The sequence below is a fragment of the Sturnira hondurensis genome, unplaced genomic scaffold, assembly GCF_014824575.4.
Source record: "Sturnira hondurensis isolate 20B ecotype Veracruz unplaced genomic scaffold, ASM1482457v3 Scaffold0008916, whole genome shotgun sequence".
Lineage (NCBI taxonomy): Eukaryota > Metazoa > Chordata > Mammalia > Chiroptera > Phyllostomidae > Sturnira > Sturnira hondurensis.
The window spans coordinates 860,298-881,492 of NW_028081547.1; the positions used below are offsets into that span (position 1 = coordinate 860,298).

The 21,195-nt window shown below is 47.2% G+C and overlaps 1 protein-coding gene and 1 pseudogene across 9 annotated transcripts in view; both read right to left on the reverse strand.

The window, feature by feature from the left end:
• The window catches only part of KCNMA1 (potassium calcium-activated channel subfamily M alpha 1), a 728,885-nt gene that overhangs the window by 595,388 nt on the left and 112,302 nt on the right, over nucleotides 1-21,195 (reverse strand). The gene's annotated exons all lie outside the window — the stretch shown is intronic.
• LOC118993857 (peptidylprolyl isomerase domain and WD repeat-containing protein 1-like) lies at nucleotides 6,623-8,636 on the reverse strand (annotated as a pseudogene).

Here is a 21,195-nt window from a genome sequence, read left to right on the forward strand (position 1 = left end):
AAGAGCTGCCGCCATTTACCGCGTGCTTAAGATGAGCCAGGCATCCTACCATGCCCTTTGCAAAAGCTCAAGGAATTCTCTTGAGGGTCCTAGTTGGCACCCTCATCCCGATTTTAAAAATGAGGAAACTAAGGCATAGGGGCGTTGTCCAAGATCGCATAGGCTGGTCTAAGCAAGGCCCCGGGGTATGACGTTTAAAGGTCCTTGGGGGCCACACTGTCTGTGTCAAAACCCAGCTCCACACCTTGGAACCTTGGACAATTCCTTATATCACTCTGAGCCTCAGTCTTTCCCTGGGTGCCCGTGGAATGAAAGGAATGAGTGTCTGTAAAGCCCCTTTAAGATGCCTGGTACCCACCAGGTATTGTCTGTGGGTCAGTTCTTAGCACTGCAGTGGAGGTGAGGGGCCGCAGTGTCTCAACCTAATACTTACTGGGTGCCAACAATGTATTACTATGTGCTACAGTAATGCTCACAAAAACTGTATAAAAGTTTACCAAGAAATTCAGTTAAGAGAAGTGGAATCTTTCACCTAAGGTCAAAGCTAGTCGATGGGGATTTGAACCTGTAGTTAAACACAAGTCTGAGTTTTCACTAGAACCTCTGTTGGCTGACTTGTATCTCTGGAAACAATCATTTTTTTCTCCACATTCCCCTCAGTTCCTGACATGGGCTCAGGCCCTTTAAACAAACTCAATAACAACTCTAGGTTTTTGGCAAGGCTTTGCAAATGGGGGTAAGGGGCTGGCTGCAGATCCAGAACCCTGCCACCTCCCAGGGCACTCCTGGCTTATCACCCCCTTCTCCACCCACGCCCAGGCAGGCGCAGTGCTTCGAAAGCAGAGGGAAGGAGGCAGAACACTTGATGCAGCCTCACCGAGGGCCAGGACCTGGTGTTTGAATGGCAACAAGCTGCCCATGGGGACCCAAAGCCTAAAGGTCAGGAATTTGGGATAGACCAAACATGCCACTGTGTGCTGGAGAAGTCCAGAACTGTAAGGCGTCAAGTGTGAGCTGGAGACAGGATGACAGAGAGAATGCAAGCCCAACTGAGCAAGTACATGTGAGTGAATTATGTGTGTGGTTCGATTTCAGGCACCAGGAAGATTTATAAAGCTCATCACCCTCCTAGAGTTGCCAGCAAAAGGCCACATGTTTAACACCATGTCGGTCAATCAGTGCAGAAGGGGAATGTGCACCCAAGTAGGGGCTGGGAGCCAGAGGAGGGGTGCATGGAAGAGGCTATCCCTGTTCCCAATGGCCCATGGTCTTAGCCAAGGACACAAGATTGACAACCATGAAATGTTGAAGGCACCATCAAATGCAGAATCCTGATATGGTGCCAATTGAGGTACTACATTTCTTGTGAACCTACTATGCACCCACGGATCCCTGTGTCTACCTCAGCTTGTGAAACATTGAGCAAATCACTCTACCCAGAGTCTAGGTTTCCCTCTCACATAATGAGGACACTGATAAAAGCATCCTACAGCCCTGCTGAATGAGGCAGAAGATAAGCACTGTGCAAATGTTGGCTTACCCCATGCAAGGGAGAATAAGACAGAAGGTCTCTGCTCTCTGGGAGCTTGTCAGTATATACAGGGGATGAAATCAAATATTGAGAAGACAATAACCACAACAGAGGGCTGGTGGATTAAATACCCAACTGACGGTACCACTCAGCAGAATGGGAGGATTTGGAATTCCAAAGAAACTCACCACACTGCACCTGACTTTCAAAGGCAACCTCTGCTCTGTTTTGATACGCCACCAACCAGACTGTGGGCTCACCCACAACAAGGTCCCAGTCTTCACTACCTAGCCCCTCTTGAGCTTAGGGTCAGGGCAGGATAGGTGCTGAGGGAATGACCCAGGGGGGCCCTGCAGAAGGAGGCTGGCCCGGCTGCCTGACCAGGTCTGCACACACAGGCCTTGGCAGGGGCTGCCGCTCCACTCTTCACCAGACCCCCTGGGGGTTTCCCCAGGCTTCGGCGGGCCAGGCAGGTACATGGGGAGGAAATGGGAAGCAAGTCCCCAGAAAACGGTCGTGACCTGGCAGCCTCTTCCCACAGGAGCTACCTGGATTCTCTGCAGCCCAGAGAGCAGCTTCTGCCACCCAGATGCAGAAGACTTACCACCAGTGAATTCCTCGGGGTCAGGAAGTCACACATGATCATTCGACATCAGTAGAAACATTTTTAAGAAGTAGAAAAATGGAATCTGCAAAGCTTGGTGTACACAACTGTCAAGGGTTACTGTCAGAAAATGCCCCTAACTAGGTGGCATGAACAACAGAAATGTACTGTCCCATAGTTCTGGGGGCCACAAGTCTCAGATCAAGGTTATTCTCGGATCATTCTTGGATGCTGTTACAGGCTGGGAGGGGAAATCTGTCCCTGCCTCCCCCAGTTTCTGGTGGAGAGCTGGTAATTGTGAGCCTCCCTTGACTTGTACACTAATCACCAGATCTCTTCTTTCATCTTCACGCAGCCTCCCCAGTGCATGTCTGTGTCCAAATTTCCCTTTTCCATAAGGACACCAGTTGTACTGAATCAGGGCCCACCCTGATGATGACATATTAACTTGATCATTTCCAAATAAGGCCACATTGACAGATACTGGGGGCTAAGACGTCAACATTTTTTTTTGTGGGGGGACATATTTCAACCTGTAATATCTGGTTTCCCAAAGAAAAAGTTTTTTAAAAAAACTGAACTCCAAACATTACTCATAGACTGGGGCAGAATGCTGAGAAGTAGGCCAGACATATGGAAGGACTCCCTGGCTCTAGCCCAGACTGGCCTCTCTGGCTTCATGTCTGCACCGCTGTGATGGATTCCGTGCCAGATGCCCTGACTTTTGGTCTGTCTCCCTTCTATGCCCTCTAGCATCACACTGCCTGACCTTGACTCTTACCATCAAGTCCCACCTTAGTCATTCCACTGTCCTGCTCTACAGCCCCCAAGTGGCTGCCCACTGCCTAGAGGACAGAATGTGGCCTTCACATTACCTTCTGTACCTCTGGTGATATGCACCAACAAGAGCATTAACCAACAAGTGTTCTTGACTTCTCAGGCCCTGTTTCCTTCCTTATGAAAGGGAGAAGAAGCAAGCTCTCCATGCATCCATACCCAGGATGTTCCCCGAGACCGCAGCGAGGAAGCACACCAGCAGCCCAGGTCAGGGCTGCTGCCATGGAGCCTGGTGCAGGCAGACTCATGTGCTTGTGCACTGGCCCCAGCCCACGGGGTAGACACATGAGGAAAGTGGCCCCATGGTATACAGAAGGAGAGAAGACGCCCTCATACTAGAGACAGACATCCCCTTTCCCCGGAGAAAAAGCCGAGGGCTCCTGAGTCTCCTCTGCCTTATTCCCTGTGGTTTCTCACAGAGGGCTGCCAGTCTCTGGAAATCTTCCTGTCTGGGAAGCTGCTGGCAGCAAGGCTGGCTGAGACCATCTGCCGAGGTTTTCAGCAAGCGTCAGTCTGATGAAGAAATAGATCCTGCCTTGGAGGCCTAGAAGCCCAGCCTCAGAAAGAGGTAGAGGGCTCACCTGGATGTGGATGGTCTTGGACGGCACTCAGTCTCCCCTACCTCTTCCCCCCTGGCCCAGGGCCCCAGGATCATCCCCTGACCCCACGGCATGGCCAGCCCTCAGTACCACCTGGACCCCACACTCTTCTCTACCACCTCAGTGCCAGAAAGTCTTACCAATCCTCCTCGCCAGGGGACAGGCATTCCAGATAAGAAAGTGCCTCATGGCTGTTATAAAGAATATTCCAGAAGAAAGCACCCCTCAAAGAAAAGATTTGGGCACTATGTCAGGCCAGGAGGCACCCGACGCAACACCCTGTCTACTGACTAGCGTGATTTCACAACAGCACTGTGAGGTGCTATGAACGCTCCTATTTTCCAGGTAAGGTAACTGAAGTTCAAAAACATTAAGGGAGTCTCACAAAGCACAAAGGCAAATAGGAGCCCAAAGCCATCCTCTGCACCACCACGGACCTGTTTCCCCTCTTCCTGCTGTCTATTGGCTGTCTCACCTCGTGTCCCGTGGGTACCTCAAAGCCAATGACTCCTAAGTTAAACTCACTGCCTTCCCTGCCTTAGGTTTCCTGCTCTCCTCCTCACCAGCCCCCACTCCCTGCCTTTGCCCTTCCTATATTCTCTCTCCTCATGAGGCCATTACCAGCTACTCTGCTGGCAAGGAAAACAAAAGGCCTTTGCAGAGGCCGAAGCATGGCAGCGAGCGACATCTCAGAGAGAAAACCTCACATTCACCCAAGGAGTTAATTACTGATCTGTGTGTGTCCTCTGTTGGTTTTCTGTCCTCTCAATTGGGAAAATCCTGCAACCTCGTTTAGTGAATTTTCTGAAGCAGCAAGTGCTTGATTATCAAGTGTCATTTATGAATAATCAAGTCCAATGGGCAAAGATCATCCTTTCTCACCCTGAGAATGAAGGCCACTAGCATATCACATTTGATGGCTTTGGAGTGTCAGGCTCTGGAGTGGAAGAAATGACTGTCCACCAACTAAACTCAAGGATGTGACTGTGCCTAGTGCCAGACACAGAGAGATGGAAGCAATACACCAAGTTCGTGACCCTTAAGGACGAATGAGACACACTCAGTGTATTCCTGACACTGCTTCTCTCACCTCCTGACAATGAATCAATGCCACAAGAATCAAGGACTGCACCCACCCCTACCTGGGTTCCAGAAAACCCCGGACAGGCTTCTAAAACCTAAGTTCTCAGCATGAAACCATACCTGGTGGAGCTTCCAGAAGAACCCCTCTTTATCATAAAGTCTCTTGATTGCCTAAAAGAGAGCATAATTGACCCTGACCTAGACTACCAGGACCACTCCCACAGAGCTACCAAATCTGAGGTGGCAAGAGCCTCGTGCCACTCAGTGTCCAGTTCAGAGACTACAGTGCCCTCCTGGCCAGGCCTGAGATCTCAGGTAGGCAGAAAGGGAGAGAGAGGAAGATACAACTAGTAGGTGGGCAGAGGAGAAGTCAGGAGGAAGCAGGCACTTGTCTCCCATCCCCACACTCATGAGCACAGGCAGTTGGGGCTAAAAGGCTTTGGAGGGAATTGTCCATTTACGTATCGCCATGGCAACATGAGCACAGATTTGCAATGCCTTCCTGCCCAGATTTCCATTGACATAACCAAACGAGCACAGCAAGCCTGGAAAACGTGCCACAGCTCAAGAAAAACCTAGGAATGGTGCTATCTCTGTGCCAGAACCTAAGAGAATCTCTTTTTTACTAAAAGAGATGAAGAAAGGGGAAAGACAGGGAGGCCCCTTGGCAAGCTTTGCTTTGTGAGAAGTGGCAGAACGGTTATGCAACAAGAGTAGAGGTCACTGAGGAACTGCACATCTGAGCTGCCGAGATGGGATGGGGCACTAAAGAGGACGGAGGGCCAAGCATGGGGCAGTGAGGCTGCATCACCAGTCCCCCTCTTGTTGGTGGGGATCCACAGCAACTTGTATCATCGGCAGCCCTGGAAAGCCCAGGAATCACATGACAGGCACACCAAGAAGACAACTAGCTGGGGGCAGGTGGTAAATCCAGTAAGAGGACAAGTTCAAGCACAGTTTGTACCTGGCACGATGGCCGGGTCAAACAGCAAGCCAGATGCAAACAGTTGGCTCATGGTATAATGGGTTCACCAAATGCAAGGAAGAAATATCACGGGGATTAAGTTTCCCTTCTGGAACTACTCATGGCTCAAGCTCACCCGCCCCGCCTTCCAGTTTGCTGGATCATCTAAGCCGTCATTTCATCAACCAGTGCTCCAGTGTAAGAGCCGAGAAGCTCTTACAGGCAAACACCATCCGCATCCAATGATGAAAAACACAAAAACCTCCCACCAGACCTGTCAAAGCCTTTCTTAAACACAAAAAGCAGACAACATAGCTCTTGAAAAGAATTACTGGTTAGAAAGGCATTATGTCATCATGGCCAAGAGCACAGGCTCTGTGGCAAAACTGGCTAGCCCTGAACCCTGGCCCCAGCAAGCACCACCTAGGTGAGGCTGAGAAAGGTTCGACCTCCATAAGCATCTGTTTGCAGTCTATAGAGTGAAGAAACTCAATGCACATGCCTCTCACACTTGTTCCAAGGATTATACGGGGTAATGCAAGCAAATTGCTTAGCACAGTGCCTAGAGCATATTAAGCGCTCAGTGAATGATAATCTTATAGCAATGGAAGCATCAATAAACAATCTATTCTATGTCCACAAGAGGACTTATCCCTGAAAAAAGATGTGTTATGAAGGACAAACTTTAAAAGCACTCCCAAAATGAAGACGAAGAAAGATATAAGCAGAAATAGTGTGAGATCTGAAAAAGGTGGCAAGTTATACAGAAAGATGATAGAGATAGAGGACAGGCAGCCAATTCAGAATGAACTGAATTGGAAAACTATGGAAATGCAAGAAAATTTTCCAACACCAAAGTCAGACCTGGGTCTGGAGGTTAAAAGGCACACTGATTACTAGGTATATTTTTTAAAATGACCTTTAATGAAAAATAAAAAAATACAATATGGCAATCCTTCAAACATGGTGTGTACATTCAGGAAGTCTTAAGGGATTCCCAAGTATCACTTGATAGTAATATTTATGATGCTGACATGCTCATAGGGCTTATCTGTTTTGGAATTGACTTTGGCATTGGAGATCCTTTGTAGGACTCCCATTCCTTTAGTCACTCGTCCGAATACCATGTGCTTATTATCAAGCCAAGGCATTGGAACTACTGTTAGGAAAAATTGAGATCCATTCATATTCAATCCAGCTTTAGCCAGGCTGAGTGTATATGGTCTGTCATGTCATAATTTTGAATGAAATTCATGTCAAATTCTCCTCCCCATACACTTTCTCCTCCCATAGCAGCACCTGTTGGATCTCCTGTCTGATTCTCAAAGCCCTTAATCATACAGTGAAATGTATGTCCATTATAATAACCATTTCCGCTGTGAACACAGAGTGCCCTACTGTCTTAGGGCACTCAGCAGAGCAAGTCTGATATGAACGTCTCCCACGCTCGTGGGGCAACGGCACCATCTGAGACTCGTCTGGGTCCTTCAGCCTGAGTAGCTGCCGTGACTTCTTCTTTAGAAGGTTTCTCATTAAAAACATCGCTGTCAGAATCTGCACTTTTGTATCTTCTGGTTCTCGTTTGGTAAACTAAAGCCTATTCTTTTTGAAAGACGTACAGACTAGTGTTGGGTCAACTTGAACATTTTGTAGAACAGGGTTTTCAGAAGCTTTCATTTCTCTAGTAGTTACAGCATGATGTTCTTTGGCTATTCCCTGGAACAAAGCCAACTACATCACCCTAATATTCTCTTTTTTGCCTAAGGTCTGCACACACCAGTTTGTTTCAACACTTATAATGTAGACTTTTAATGCCCAGCATTGTTCCATACAGCACAAAGTGTCCAGTTTTATGAAAAACTAAATTAGCCCTGGCTGGTGTGGCTCAGTGGTTGAGTGCCAACCTGTGAATTAAAGGGTTGCCAGTTTGATTCCCAATCAGGGCATATGGCTGGGTTTCGGGCAAGGTCCCCAGTATGGGGCACTCAAGAGACAACCTCACATTGATGTTTCTCCCCCTCTCTCTCCTACCCCTCTCTAAAAACTAAAATACATAAAATCTTTAAAAAACTATATTCATCTCACTGTATCCACCTTCTCCAACTCACATTCTATAGCCATTCGTTGGCCAAATTCTATGTCTGGTAGCTGTTGCTTCATCTGCTATAGTTCAGTAAACATACTTAGTGATTCATCAAGACTCTCAAGAGTTTTCCAGTTAAAAATCTGAAAATTCTAACTTTTCTATCAAAACCAATTGCAGCTATTTTCTTCCCATCAGGTGAAAAATATATGTTGGTTGAATAAGCCTTGCACAGATTCATATAAATCTGCGTCAGTTTTATATTCCCAGTTCACATTCTTGGAGTATTTATATTCATGAGGAGGCCCAGTCCAATATTCAATCACTCCAGATTTGTCAGAAGACACTACTGCTTTGTAAACTGAGTGTAACCATATCTGAGTAAGAGATAACGTATGGAGTTTGTTAAAAAACATGAAGTAGCTGGTTATCTCCTCAACCATCATAAATAAAAAATTTTCCTGTATTCTTCTCAGAAGCAGCAAATGATGATATAGAATCTTCTGGCCAAGAGATCTACTCACATTATCCAGGAAAACAGTCAAGCTTCAGCATATTGATCATGTCCAAGTTCACTACATCAAACACCTTCAATGCTTTATCATCACCCACAGAACAGAACATGCTCCTTCAGAGCTAACTGCAATACTCTCAGTAACTTCCGGGTGACTGCAAAAATGTTCAACAAATTCAATCCCCCCTTCTATTTTTCTCCACAACTTAGTATGTCCATCACGACTAGCAGGAATAATGAAGTCTGTCTTGGTGCAGACCACATGGATGATAACCCCTTTATGCATGTAACTGTGCTCAGACCTGGGTGCCCTGGGGAGATTATTGAGATAGACTCTCCACCTCTAGAACTTTCCTCGTCTTGGCCAATGGTGCCTGGACAGGTAGAGGCCCAAACCAGTGCTGTTCATTGTTCTCTTCATTCTCTTGGGGCACTGCGGCTGCCACTGCCAGGTCTCTGTCTTTGAGTTCCGTTTTTTCCCATATTTTGTTTACTTATCTCATAATAAGTAGAAGCAGCCACACAGAGGGTGGCTGGTTACCTACAATAGGAAGAGAACTCAGGCCAGTACGTGACTTCTCCCCTGCAAACCTCAACAACGGGCTCAACTTGTCATTTATGCTGGAAGAAACAAAGTGCAATAAATCGGAATGAACTTTTCAGGAAGGTTATTTATAAGTCAAGCTTTTTATGACAAAGACAGTAATCAAAATAAGGAAGTCGGTAATAGGGACGCCCACAGTAATAAAGATCTGTCAATGAACGCTAAGATCCATTAGGTCTAAATAACTGTTATAACTGTGATATATCGCAAAACAAAATGAGGTAAAATAAAACTTTTTTAAAGAGAAGAGGAAAAATGTGAAAAAGTAAAATGTAATAATAATACAACAGATATTTAAAATCTCCAAATATACAATAAAAGCATGAATGTAACATTATAAGGGTAGGGGAATGAAAAAAAGGAAAAACTGTTATCACCTTACATAGTACGAAGTCAAAAGATGCTGTTTCACTCTGCACATGAACCATTAACAAACTATGGTTGAAGAAAAATTTAAATATCTGAGAAGCAACAAAGGTAAAGCTAACATTTCAAGTTACTGGAGAAAAATATAAAATAAAATTTTAAACGGTTCATTACAATAAGACATGAAAAGCAGAAGAAAATCAGAAAGCCAAAATATATTCACATTTAGAATAAAAATTTAAAAATATGTACATACCCATATATATCAAATATAGTATAACATAAGGTGAATAAATATATACAATTACATATTTTTATAAGAAATATACCCTAAACAAAGTGGTAAATTAAGGCTAAAAGAAACAGACAAAAATCTGTCAGTAAAAATCAAGTAAAAGCAATGAAGCCAGGAGGGAGGCACTGACATCCAAATGAGAACATTGTCAAGACAAAAAATAAAAAACATTAAATTAGACAGGGCAAGAGGCTTTCTACTAATAAAGACTATAATCCGAATGAATATCTAAAAGTCAAGGAATTTATGCGCTAAGAAAGCACCAAAACATAAAACAGCAAATTGTCAAAAATAAAAGGAAACGAGTGACAGAAACACAGTAGCAGCAGGGCAGTCTATCAAACTGCTATTGCTCTTTCATCAATTAAATTGGCCAAAATAGAACATGATTTCGTAGATCAGAAAGACGGCATTTGTGGCAGGAGACTCGGACCCTCGTTTCACAGGTGAGGAGACTGTGACGGGGAAGATGAGCAGAATAGAGAAGAGTCGTTCTCAAAGTGTTGTCCCTGATCCGCAGCATCAGCCTCACCTGAAACCTTATTACAGAAAGCCCTTCGGGTAGTCCTCATGCAGGTTCAAGGCTGAGAATCATTGATTTAGCCCACAGGCTCCCAAGGCCAAGAGTAATCCAGCCCCCCACCCCGCTGTTTAGTCATTGCTGGGTGACTTCAGACAAGATGCTTAACCTCTCTGAGCCTCAGGTCCATAATCCACCAGCTGAGAAGAGTAGCAGTGCCTCCCTCTTGGTATGGCTGTGGGCGTGGCACGAGACCGCTTCTGTAAGGCACTCATGGTACCTGCAGAGTGAGCAGCACTCACTGACAGCGTTAACTCCATTTCAGGGACGCAGAGCAGAGCCTGCCTCGAACCCACTGCTCTCCTGCCTCCCAGTTCAGTGAACTTTTTCTGCGCCCACGCCTCCATGCCTAGGCCCAGGGAGGAAGTGCCGCCCCCAGCAATGACTGGATGCCAGCTCATGGTTGGTTCCCCGCCTGCTGCATGAGGCAGTGCCACAGACCCCTCTCTGACTCTCTCCAGCTGGAGCGCCGCTGAGTGACTCACTGGGCTTGTCATTTCAGGACTCCTTCCCCTGCCCACCCACACTGCCTTCTATCCCTGCCTCCTAGCCCCACTCCTCCTCCCTCTGTCAAGTCCGCAGAGCTGGGGAGAGGCAAACCCAGACCCCGGCCCTGCTATCTGCAGAGGAGAAAAAGACAGCACTTAGGGGAGCCCCAGGCATGTCCCATCACGCTGCAGGTCATGCTACCAGTGGGGGGAGGAAGCAGGGGCAGGCAGAGGCCTCGGTATGATGCAAATTCAGTGCCCTTAAGCAGACCAGAGTCAGGTGTGTCCTAGTTAAGTGAAAATGTCCCGGGAGACATGAGACATTTTTTTTCTACTCATAAACATGTGATTCAAATTTGAGATGTGGCAGGGATTTTACTGCTGCTGTGTGTCCTCATGATTAGATCATATGCCCATGCGTTTTAGAGCTACAAGTACCCAAGGAAATCAACCGTCTGGCAGGTGAGACATATGAAGCACAGAGAAGCTCTGGGGCAGCCCCAAGGCCACACAGCAGGAACATCTAACAGCGAGGACTAACACACACATCTGAGAAATCCCAAAGAAGCTTTTTTCCACCACACCAGGTTGCCGTGCAACACAACAGCTGCAGCACCCGGGGAGAGAGAAGTCACCCACTGACAGTCGTGCTTCTGCCACAGGAAATGCCTTTTCTTGGTAGCACTTTTCTGACATGGGCAAAATATCTCCTGCAGTGCTTCATTCAAGAGTTAAACGTGCCTAGGAAGATGGGGAGACTGAGGCCAGAACACTTGAGCAGCTATCTCTGAATCTTTTCTAGGCTTCATTCCTCCACTCAAAATGCCTGCAGCTCCTCCTACCTACCGCAAATCTCCCACATTTCAGACCCTTACAGAGTCTCTCCTCCTGGAAGCCCTCCAGGCAAGCTTCATCTTGCTCTGCTCTTTTCCACCAAGATGGCCTAGAGGAATCAGAGCTTAGAGTGGACCATCTACCCTCCGGCTTGTCCCCAGACTTCAGGCTGTGTCTGCTTTGAATGGAGAGAGCAGGGCCTCTACATCTCTGACACACCATGGACATCAAGAAAGGGACTTGGTCTGTCTGATGGCAAAGCCTGAACTCTCAGCTCCCCAAGTTCAAATGTCCCCTCTATCACTTACCCACCCTTTGTGACTGAGCAAGCCACCTAAATAAATGCTCTAAGCCTCAGTTCTCCCACCTAGAAAATGGCAATGGTACCTTCCTTCTAGGTTGCTGTGAGGATTAAATGAGATTGTACGTGTAAAGCTCCAAGCACTCTAACAGAGATACTGAAGTCACTATAATAAAAATGACAATGATAATAGTAAATATCATTAGTATATGATTCATTATTTTCGATTTGGTTTGATCTGTCCAAGACCACTTGGCAAACTCTACCAAAGAAATATAGACAGGTAAGACCTTTTTTGGCTACAATTTGTGCAGCCAACTTTTGGCTGCAACCTTTTTCGGTTGCAAATACATCAGTTCCAAACCCTCTACATCAGGGAAGGAGATGGGCCAGTAACAGACTTCTTGGTTTTAAAATGTGATTATAAAATCCATCTTCCAAACAGAAATGAATTTAGCCACCTCAAGAATCTTGGGAAAGTATCAAGGGGGTAGGTAGTTCACGGGTGAAATTATCAACCTCTTCAATCCTGAAGGTCACTGTTTCAGGGGGGCGGGGTTAGTAATGAATATACGGAGCACACAAAGGGAGAAGAGACTCATTCCACCCAGGCCTGTTACGTTTGTTGGGGAAAGAGGCCCAACCTACACAAGAAAATCACGTCAGTAAATAATGGACTGTGGCAGCAATCTACTAGTACAAGAGTCCCCCGTTATGCGCGGGGGATGCGTTCCGAGACCCCCAGTAAATGCCGCAGACAGCACAGAACTCTTTATACACTGAAGTGTACAGTACATATACTGCTTTTCCCTATATTTCCAAACATACCTTTTCACGTAAAGGAAACACGTTATGGCCTCCCTTTGGCCTATCTGAATTGCCGGCACCACTACTCTTGCACCATCATTAGGTAAAACAACGGTTACTTGAACACAAGCACTGAAATACTGGGACAGAGAATCTGATCGTGGAGAGGGCTACTGTGACTAAGGGCAGGAACACAGGCAGTGTGGAGGCACTGGACAAAGGGATGAGTCCCAGCCAAGGGAGCAGGAGTAGGACAGCAAGATGTCACCGCCCTACTCAGGACAACACGCAGTTCAAAACTTGTGAGTTGCTTATTTCTGGAACTTTCCATTTAATATTTTCAGACCACAGCTGACCACGCGTAACTGAAGCCACAGAAAGTGAAACCATGGATCGGGAGGGACCACAGTAAATAGCTGACCTCGTATCTGAGAGAAAATCCCAGCCCAACTAAAGCAATCTACCTGGAGAAGAATCATGGCAGCTTTCCCAAAGATGGGTTTCTTGATCCCTTCAAACGCTGTTTTAATTCATGTCAAGGTTTTTTTCTTTCTTCCAAGGCTCAGAGAGTTAGTTCGATCCCTTCAAGAGAGATCAGGCTCTCACCGCTCCCCCAAGTACCAGTGGCTTGGAGAGAAAGGTCAGTCCAGTTATATCCTAGACACAACCATACAGGGGAACCCCCACCCACCCACTCACAGGGGCATGCCATGACAGCCAGAGTCTAGTTCTAAGCTCCTAGAAAGATCCAGAAAAGCCTGGTAGCTTATTTCAAATGGAAGAGGTCACTAACTTCCCACCATTTTAGCAAGTAACTTTCTCAGAGAATCTGAGCACACCCTCTGTGCCTGGCTACCCACCTGTGTTAGCAGAACTACCTCCTGCATCCAGCCATCCAATACTAGTCCAGCGCCTGCTATGCACCAGGCACGACTCCATCAGGTAGGGATACGACAGTGAATTAGGAAAGTCCCTGTCCCCACAGAGCTGGCATTCTTTAAACCGTTTCTCCAGAAACCCAAGAGAGCCGATGGGGTCCATTCGCATGTTTGAAATGCTGAAGGTATTGTGGGATTCTCCAGGCCAGGGAGGGGCTCATGAAAATTAGTTACAAGATACCAAGTAGCATCTTACATGAATTGTCATTACAATGACCTTCCGATCAGGTGTTTTCTCATTTAATAAATCAGGCACTGAGGGAGACAGCTAGGCAATGGTCAGCATAAATGAAAGGAGAAAAGGGTGCAGGGAGGGGCATAGGCCTCTGGGATATGGCCCTGGAGGGTTTTCTCACAAGGGGGTACAGCAGAGCAGCATCACCAGCTGAAGTACTCCCAGCTGTGTGCTTCTCACACCAATCAGCAAAGGCTTACCCTTCACTGACTATGTAATACGTTCTGGGTGTACTTTTCATAGTGTTCTGACATTCCCAGCATGCATGTTTCTCCCCTAGAAAGACACTGTCTTCCAGATACGGTGTTGGTGCATCAGGAGGGATTCGGAGCCAGCTTTACACAGTCTCCAAGTCCAACCTCTCCTCCACAGTCAGTGACTGCACCGTCCACCCGCTGCAGGAGACTGCCCATGGGGTGGGGAGGCGGTGATATGAACACTAGCACCTGGGGGGGAGGGTGGGCAGGCAGGGCAGAACCTGTCCAGTCCCTGCAAACTTTTTTCTCACAGTTCTGATGGTAAGAAGAGCACTGAAGCCCTCCCTTGGGAAGCCGGAGTTGGAACCTGAAAGAAGCCTCCCACAGGTGGTTAGCTTCTATAAAGTGTTACATTTTATCTGTTGAAATGTATGCGCGTTTGCATCCCTCCTCATGATAAATAAGATTGAATGTTAAAGAACATATATTCCCAAACCTTCAAGAACTGGGTGTCCAGGAAAACGTGCCCAGTTTATACTGAGGCTTGTAGCATTCCCCATGAGGCCCTAGGCTGTATATTTCTAAAGCTGGGAAGTACAGATCCAGGAGACCCGGGTCCCCTGAGATTCCACCACCATCTGTTCATTCATACCACCCGCTCATTGATTCATAGCCCGGAGGATCCCCAGGCTAGCGGCTGGCAGCTGAGTCAGCAGCGCTCAAGGCAATCGCCTTCTCCACCTACTCATGAATCACTAACCCGCTGCCCCTTGCTGTGTGCCTGGAAGTACACAAGCCTGCCTAAGTGAAGTGGTACCTTGCAGCAAGCTGTCACCAGCAGGAACCAGACCAAGTCAGGGCAGGGCAAATAGTGAAATTTGGAGAACAGTGCAAATAGTGCAGAATGAAAACAAAGGTTGGTCACCACTGGACACCCTCAGCCATTTGTTCATTTACTCATCAAAGAGTATTGCGTCCTTGACACATACAAGGCACTGTACCCTGGTCATGATGAGTCGGAGCTCTACAAAGCTCAAGGAAGTAAGCCTACTATTCGGAAAACTCTAAGAGAATGCACAGAAGTTTAGTGCTTTAAGAAAGGGAATGGGGGAGGAGAGTGCTGGTCAGGGGAGGGAGAGATTACCTCCAACTTGAGCACCAAAACCAGAAGTATCCTCAAAGAGCTGGTTTTGGCCCCAGGCTAAGAAAAATTTGTGGAACTTGGAGATGCACAGACAAAGTAGCAGGAAGGACGGAATAAACTACCGCACGAGGCAGAAACGTAAGAAGCGAGGACAGGGAGGAGTGATGTAGGCTGGCGGCCAGGAACATAAATAGGAGGGACAAAAGGAAAAATTGTGGGGATCTTTGAACACCAAGAAAAGATGTTTGTACTTTTTGTTCTCCTTTGGCTAATGAGGAGCCCTGAAAGAGTATTTGATGAGGAAAGTGAAATAGTCAGCTAACACTTAGAAAGTGTAACTGGGTGTGACTAATCAGAAACAAGAGTCATGGGGCTGGAAGACTACTGCACCAGTCCCAGCAAGCAGCAGCGGACAGGAGAAATGCACTCAAGGAATGACTGAGGCACACCCACTAGAATTTGGCAACAGACTAGAAAAGGTGCAAGGGAAAGTCGGTCCCGAAAAACCATGCTGCTCGGGAGAAACTCTTTTTCCCTTGTCTCACAGGGAAATACAGTGTGGCTCCCCTGTCTCTCTCTGGTGAACTGAATCCCACTGGCTTGTGTGGAGTTAAAAAGCTAATTAGATTTTTCTTCTGCAAGTTCTGAAACCACCAAGACAGCCTCCTTGAACAGACCCTGGTCATCAGGCCTGTGGCTCATTGCTCATCCTGCTTCCTCATATCATCTCCACATCCAAGAGGTGCAGCTCAAGGGAGCCCTGCTGCCCTGTGTCTGGTCACTGCCAGGAAATGTGTCCTTCAAGAGTAATCCAAAATCAAAAGAGATTATCAGGGACCTATGTTAAGGATTCCTGTACCCAGAGAGAAATCAAGGACATAGTCAGAGCTGATGCTCCCAATCACCAAATGCGTGTTTGACTGGGGGCCGGGGGGTGGCTTTTAAATATGGAGAGAAAAAGGGAAAGAGAAAAAGAGAATGAGTTTCTCCTCTGAAGCCTTCAGCTCCCAGCCGTCTCCCAGGCTCAGCTCCTAGGCCCCTCCCACCACCCACTACAGAGCTTAATTCCAGAGGAATAGGCCATTCGTTCCAGACCTGTGTTGACGCTGCCAGCCCAGAATAAAGAACAGCGCGCTACTTCCCAAATGGGCCGGGGCAGGCAAACATTTGTTTCTGGAATCCACAAAAAAAACTTTTAAGTTAAAAAATAGAAAATGTTTTGCAGCCTCTAAATTGATTATTTTTCACTCAAAAGGTAAATAGCTATATGAAATACCATAGGAAGATATATATTCTTGCAACTTAGTTCCCTGTTGAATAGAAGCATGTCTGTAAGAAAGAACGCAGGCACTGCTTTCTCACTCCTTTGAATATTACAGCAGGGTATATTAGAGAAGAGCACCATGAGCACAGCTTTCCAATGTTCCCTGTCCCCCAAAATGAGATGTAAGGTGTGGGGGCAACTTTACCAGCAAGTCCCCTCATCTGCCACAGATGAAAGTGAAACTACCAAGACATGATCTGCTTGGGGAGGAGAGGTGGCCAATCTCTCAGAGGAGAAAGGCCAGGAGACCCTTCCTCAACAGCTTTTATTGGGTTGTAATACACAGGAATACAGGGTTAGGATCAAACAGTAGATAACATTTCAAAGAAATCTGAGGGCTTAGTCTGAGTCAGTGTCTGTCAGGAAAGGGGGTTGCAGAAACTTTGGGAGACATACTCATTTCCTGCTGGGACCCTTAACATATGAATGAAACCACTCTTAGCAAAGCAGGCTTCACAGGACTTTTAGGAACTCTTTCTTATGCCTGATCACCCTGGATCCCTCTCTAGCCAGCAAGGGGCTGTACCCCCTCCCCCATCATAGATAGGTTTTCAGGCATAAGTGGATTAGAGCCAGGAAGTGCTCCTCCCAGAGGACATGGGGACTCGAGCTATGTTAGAATAGCCGGGAGGCAAGAGTCCGTCACTCCCTTTTTGTTGCAGCCCCCCGGACCCCCGAGTCCTTCCACGATGGCCTCCCAGGTGATCGTGTCTGGCTTAGGTGGCCCCTCCTCTGAGGAGTCTTACCCGACTCTGACTAACTGACTAAACATTGGGGGCAGGGGGATGAAGCAGAAGTAGTGTTTGCTGCCAGAGACAAGCTGTGTCTCCTTAGTGGCTCACAGTCCGGAGGTCGCTCATTCAGCCCTGTCCATGGGGGGCAGTTACAACTCCCGAAACCAGGCAGAGTGGTTCCCAACAGTAAGGGCCAAGTCGGGAGGCTCAGTGAACCCCGCCTGACCAGCCCCACAAACCCAGCCCCGCAGCAGCCTGGGGTTGGACTGGCAGGCAGCCCTGATTAAAATCTCTAGAGTGAAACCATGGCATCGATAGCAAGGGATTATCCCTGAACTGGCTGTTCTTTCCAAAGGCAGGCTCCAGACCCCTGGCCATTCAGACAGCTAGCCATCCCTGTGCTGACTCGATAAGCAGGCACCCACTCCCTGCCCAAGAGAAAACTGCACAGGCCAAGACCCAGCTCGGAGATCTGAGGGGCCCGGGATGCCTTTCTCTTTCTCCCTCTGCATCCTCTGGCTCTCTTTCCAGAAGTGGGGAAGCTACTGGGAAAAAACACCCTTTCTCACACACTTCTGGTGAGACTGCGTGAAAGCTACGTGACCTTTCTGGAAAGCGACTTGGCAACTGGATAGAGAATCTGGATAGAGAATCTTCAAAGCCCGCACGCACATTCAGACCAGCAATCCACTTCTAAGAGTCTGTTACAAGGAAACAATGTGAACAAAAATGGACACACACAGACCTTAACCACAGCACACAGCCTGAAACAGTAGAAAACTAAAGCTAGTTTATGAGACTAACAACAGTGAGATGGTTAAAGAGATTAACACCAGGCAGCATTTAATTAAATTACAGTGCAACCACTTGAGAAACTAATATGCATCATTAAAAACTGTATTTCAAAGAATTGTTGATGCAATAGTGAAAGAGCATACATATCTAAATACCTTAAAATAAGGTTGTCATAAAATATACCCAAATGTTAATAGCAATCACCTCTGCCCTGTAATGATTACTTGCATTTTCATACTTTCTAAAAATTGTGGTAAAATATGCACAACATAAAACTTACCAGTTTCGCTCTTTGGACGTGTGCAGCACTGTGAGTAAGTACACTTACACACATTGTCGTGCGGCCATCACCACCGCCCACCTCCGGAACTCGCCCATCTTCCCAAACTGTGCCCTGTGCACACTAAACAATAACTTCCCCTGACCCCCACCCCAGGCAACTGCCTTGCTACTGTCTGTCTCTATCCCTCTGACTACTTCAGCTGTCTCTTGTAAGTGGAATCATATTTCTGCTTTTACAACGGCCTTATTTCACGCGGCGTAGTATCTTCCTGGTCCTACCACGGGATAGCATGTGTCACAACCTCTTTTTAAAGTTGAATAATATTCCAGTGCATGTATATATCACACCTTGTTTATCCATTCTTCTGTCAGTGGACACTGGGGTTGTTACCACCTTTTGGCTGTTGTGAATAATGCTGTTATGAACATGGGCATACAAATGTGTGATGAAGTTTCGGCTCTGGCTTCTTTGGGGTATATACCAAACCGTGGCATCATGTGACAATTCTGTTTAAGGCTGGACCAGCTGCCATACTGTTTTCCACAGCAGCGACACCATGTTACCTTCCCGCCGGTGATGCTCAAGGGGTCCACTTTCTCTACATCCTTGACAACACTTGTTATTTTCTGGGTGGGGGCGGGGGTGATAACAGCCATCTAAATGGCTAGACATTTTTTTTTAACTTTTAGGTATTTTCAGAATTTCTTACCAGGAACATGTGTTATGTTTATAATCAGAAAAATAATTCACGTTGTTTTTAAAACTGTGCTGGGCATGGGGAATGTAGTCAATGATATTTTAGTAACTGCATATGCTGTCTAATGGGTACTTATGGGGTGATCACTTTTTAAATTATAAAGATGTCTAATCACTATGTTGTAAACCTGGAATTAACAGAATACTATGTGTCCACTGTAATTGAAAAATAAGAAAATTTAAAACCTGTGCGGAGGAAGGACTCACCGAACGCCCCCCCATCTGTCAGTGTGGCCAGGCTAACTCGAGCCCCTCCGGCCCCAAGCACTGCACGGCCCCATCTCACAGCTGCCCCCGGGCTGCGGCTCCCCGTTCCAGGAGTGTGGCTCCCGTCTCCCTGCCCTTTTCCATGAGGTGGTCCAGAAAGAAGAGGAGAAAAGATTTAGGGCTCCTACGGTCCTGGAGCATTAAGCCCAGCTCCACCACCTACCAGTTGTAAGACAGCAATGTCATCCTTCTGTGCCTCAGCTTTCTCATCCGCTACGCGCGGCAGGCGGTATCAACCCCTTAAGACTGTAGGGCCTTGCACTCTGCCTACCGTAGAGTAGAGCTCTGATAAACACTGACCCCTATTCACTTCTGGAACTGGTCGTAGCTTCTGCCACAGGAAGGAACGTGGCACACTCGCTAGTTACTGCTTAACGGATGCGGCTCCGGGGCTCAACCCACTGTCCAAATGCAAACTCCTGCCGTCTGCTGGGCTTGATGTGGATCTCGAAACCTAGCAAACCTAAGAATCACGGGGCTGGGGAGGGGGATGCTGACCCACCAAGTGCTGGGTCAATCCTAGCCTCAGTTTCTGAGCCCGCAGATCTGGGACAGGGCCTCATAATCTGCATTTCTGACAAATTCTCAGGTGACCCCACTTTGAGAACCACTGATGCGGACAGTAAAAACTCCTCACCTACAAGTTGAACACACAACACAGACAAAATCTACTGTCTGCAACACCAGAGACATCAACTCTAATCCAGAACCTGACACATCCTTGCTCTTCTGGGACATGTCATTAAGTGCTTAAAGGAAGCATTTCATAATAGTTTGAGAAGTGGACTCTGAATCAAAAAGAACTCATGTGCAAATCCCAGCTCCACCACTGCCTGTCCGGGGGAGCACAGACAAGCTGCTAAGTGAAGCTTCCCAAGCCACAGTTTCCTCATCTCTAAAACGGGGATGGTAATAGTAACAACATGCAGCTCATGGAATTTCTATGATGTCAAAATAAAGCTGCAGGACGCTAGGGAAAGTGCCCAGCACTTACTGAATGCCCCACAAATGCTGGTTATTCTTCTCGGTAACTCTTATCTAACCACCGGATGCGGCAAACAGATCTGCGTGCTGTCAGGTGGCACCTTTTAAAGCCAGTGGCCGTGAGAGACGTGGCTCACGCCTCCCACCCACCGCCTCACACAAAGTACACCCGCTCTCTTCACAGAACCCACCCACCCTCCCACACCTGTGGAACTGGGGCTGGACTCTTGTACGTGGACACCCACAAAGTATCTGTTAGTGCTGGCTGGTCATCGTCAGGCTCAAAAGACAGCAGAACCACACGTGGTCTCCATGCTGTCAGCCAAGCCAGATCAATGAGAAAAGGGGCTAAGGGCTAAGCTGTGTCCCCCCAAAACTCCTGTGTGGAATAGGAATTCAACATAGTCCACTACTTCAGAACAAGCCTGTCTGTGGACACAAGGTCTTTAAAGAAGTAATTAGGTTAAAACGAGGTCAAGACAATGAGCTCGGATGCAATCTGACTGGTGTCCTCAGAACAGATGAGAACACAGACTTGTACAGGGGGAAGACCCTGTGAAGACGCAGAAGGAAAAGGCAGCCATCTACAAGCCAAGGAGAGAGGCTTTGGAAGGAACCAACCCTGATGACACCTTGATCTCAGACTTCCAGCCTCCAGCATCGTGAGAAAAAATCCTGTTGTTTAAGCCAGTGTTGCAGGAGGTAATTAAGAGGATGTGACCGCTGGTTGACCTGTGAACTGGACCCAAGCCATCAGAAGCTCCTTACCCCTCCCCGTCCTTGGACTGTACATTCTGCCCACCGTTCGCACAGTGGGAGCCGTCTTCAATGCGTGGGCTGGACAGGGTAAGATGCTGTTGAGACCATCTGGATGATGTACATGAGTGAACCCAGGTAAGGCCCCTCTATGAACTTTAAGATTCTGGTGAGCAAGTGCTGAGATCTACTCATCTTGCCAAGATGAGCCTAGTAAGTAATTTCTCTTGCTTATTAAACCCGCCACCTACCAAGCTGGAGTGGCCTGCCTCTTTCTTCAATCTCTCCTCGC